The 3,125-nt window shown below is 42.0% G+C and overlaps 1 pseudogene; it reads left to right on the top strand.

Annotated features, from left to right (window-relative positions):
- Positions 1–2,788: 2,788 nt before the first annotated feature.
- Positions 2,789–3,125, top strand: part of LOC101983202 — a 3,079-nt pseudogene continuing 2,742 nt past the window's right edge.

Below are 3,125 nucleotides of genomic sequence, written 5' to 3' on the forward strand. Positions count from 1 at the left end.
ACCTGTGTCCAGCAGGCCAGTAATAAAAATGCCATTTACACACACTCTCAGCTTAGGTCTTTGATCATTTATAGAAGTTTGCCAAAACACACGTAACTCATCTTTCTGATCACTATTGCTTGTAACAGTAGGCATGTGGCTTCCTAATTGTCCTGACGAGCCATGTTCTCGGCAGAAACTGGAAATGACTGAACCATGTTTGCCATGGGGGCCTGTGAGGCCCCCCTCTCACGTTTTCCGTCTGTATCAGGTTGCCTTGTCTATCTCTTGTAGACCTGCATTCATTCGTCCAGTGTCTGCCTTTTCCACATCTTCTACATAAACCTAAAGGCTGAGTCCTCCTATTTCTTTTATTTCTAGAAGATGTATTATTATTATTTCTGAAAATCCATTGTTTACAATTCCTTTTCATATCATCCATTTTGCCACAATTAAAACATTTGGTATTCTGGTGTCTCCTTTTACCATTGGAAATTGCTTCTTCTACCCATGCTTCAGTGCCATAGTCAAATGTGTCAACATTTAGTGTATGCAAGACCCATTCTTCCAAGGACGCTGATCTGAACTTTAAAGGCCCCAAGATCTTTTTGCATTCCAAATTTGCATTTTCATAAGCCAAAGACTCAATTATTATACGTCTTGCTTCTGGGTCATATATCCCTATTTGTACAGCCTTAGTTAATCTTTGTAAAAAGTCACTAAAGGGTTCTCTCTTACCCTGTTTAACTCTGACAAATGATTCCATTCTCTGTCCTGGGTCTTGTACCCTGTCACAAGCCCTTAAGGCTGCTGTAGTACACATGGAGAGTATGTTTTCATCCAAATTAGCTTGTTCCTGAGGGTCAGAAAAGAGTCCTTCACCTAGAATTTTATCTAGGGAAATGTCAATTCCCTTCGCCTTTTCCTGCTGTTCTAAAAGTCTAGCCTCTTGCCTGAATAAGCATTTCCATTTTAATTGCGGTCCACTCTCAAGGACAGTGGAGCTCAGCTGGAGCCAGTCCGAGGGGGTTGCTCTGCTTGTTGTGGCCCAAGATTTTAGCATCTCTTTAACAAAAGAGGCGTGCATCCCAAAAGTCATGACGGCCTGTTTGATTTCTTTGAGATCATTCATGCGAACCGGCTTCCATGTATCTTCCTTGATGACCCTAGGGTTTCTGGAACCAATCACCTTTTCTGTTGTTATTACTGGAAAGGCATGTAGAGCTGTAGGTAGAGCTTTGTGGAAATTGTCCTGGAGAGATTTATCCACAGATGCAGTTAAAATTTTCCTTTCTACCCTTTGCTCTTCTTCACCAGAATTTAGAAATTCCTCAATCTTTTCAATTCAATTCACCATTGCCTTCTGTAATATCTGAATCTCCTGTCCAGAATTATGTTTCAAAGCCTTTATTGAGGATTCTAAAGTATGAAATTTGTCCATTAGAGATAACTTGTCATCTTTGGACATAATTTTTATGGCATAAACCGTGCCTTCTTTTATTGATAATCTTTTTGCCAATCTATCATAAGCTTTAGACAAAATCCGATTGTCACATTCAGCAGTTTTGATTCTCTCAGTTAATGTTTCAGTTCCTACAGAAAGGGACTGCTGGAACTTACGATCTAATTCACCTGTTCCTTCTTCCATAGTAATGAATTTCTCCTTAACATCAGCCTGTACCTTTTCTAAATTTTGCTCAGTTAACCGAGTCATGTTAAACAAAGATCTGTTTTCTTCCTGGAGAACTTCAAACTGATTCTTGAGAAGACTGTTATCATTCTCAATAGTTTTTAAACGTTCAACCTCTGCCTTAAGAGACTTGATCGTATTTTTATTGTCAAAACATATAGTGCCAAGGAAAACTACTAATCCCAGAAATATCCATCTATGTGGGGTGATAGACACCTCTTGTAAAATCTCCCACATGGCACACTCAAAAAAGCTGTTGAAATGTAAAAAGGTCACGTTCTCAGACATTTTATTTATAAAAGAAAAATCCTTTTACCTGCAATGACCAGTTCCTGCCAGTGGTGGCTAATGGCGTAGCCGGTTGTGGTGGCAAAAGAGTCCACTGGAGTTCACTTGGCCTAAGTCTGAAATAAATGACTCAAAAACAAAACTTGAAGCAGACAGCAGGCTGATGAATAGCAATTGGGCCAGAAAAGCTTCCAAAGTAAACAAATCAAAGGGATGCCAGCTCTCAGGGCTGCTGTCACGTGACCTGAGCGCTGGAGGAGTGTGGGGGGGGGGAACAGAGGCTGATCACAGTGTTACAGAGGCACTTGTGCCACTGTCAGGCAGGATGGGGCCGGGGAGTGCTAATAGTCCGACCTGAATGACTTTTTAGCAGGTACTGGGAAAGATCGAGTCACTCAGAATCTCAGCTGTGTTCCCAACCGTAGTCGGACTGGCTGAAAGGGTACAATCTACACACCCAGGGAGCCCGCCGCAGCAGCGACCCCAAAAGACTCTGAATTGGGCCGGGTCCCAGCAAAGCCCCACGGGAGTTGGGCACCAAGTGTATCAGAGTGAATAAATGCAGGCAAATATTAAAGAATATATACAATTTTAATGATTAAATAAAACTTACAGAACCGAAGTTCCTGCGCAGCACAGGAGGTAGGAAAGAAAAAGAGAGCGCGCAGCCTCCGCAGCGCTCAATTTATAAGTCAACAATCGCCCCAGGCAAACCTGCCCTAAAGGGACTGGCTTAACCCTACAGTAATAGACAGAATATACCTCCAGGATGGCAACTTACATGATATCTGGGGGTAGTTCAAGGAGGAGATGTTATTTTTGAAGGACAACATGAAGATCTTGGAATCACTGATGCAGAATGGGGACCAGAAAATTAATACCATAGGGAAATCACTAGAAACCTTTGCAGGTCAGAAGATTCAGGCCTTCGGTGAGACAATAATTAAGAGATTTGAAATGATTGAAGAAATTATTGGAGCTGATGAACCAGGTGAGAAGATATAAGGGTAGGATACAATGCCACCACCAGCTGTCAGAACTGGTTTACCCATGGTTTTAGTGACATATCCTGTAATTTATTCTGACAAAGCTTCAACTGCACATACTGGCTTTGGGGGAGCCTAGGCAGTTTGGATGCTCAACTTACTAAACCTGGATGGAGGTGGGC

Source organism: Microtus ochrogaster, chromosome 4 (genome assembly GCF_000317375.1).
Source record: "Microtus ochrogaster isolate Prairie Vole_2 chromosome 4, MicOch1.0, whole genome shotgun sequence".
Taxonomy (NCBI): Eukaryota; Metazoa; Chordata; class Mammalia; order Rodentia; family Cricetidae; genus Microtus; species Microtus ochrogaster.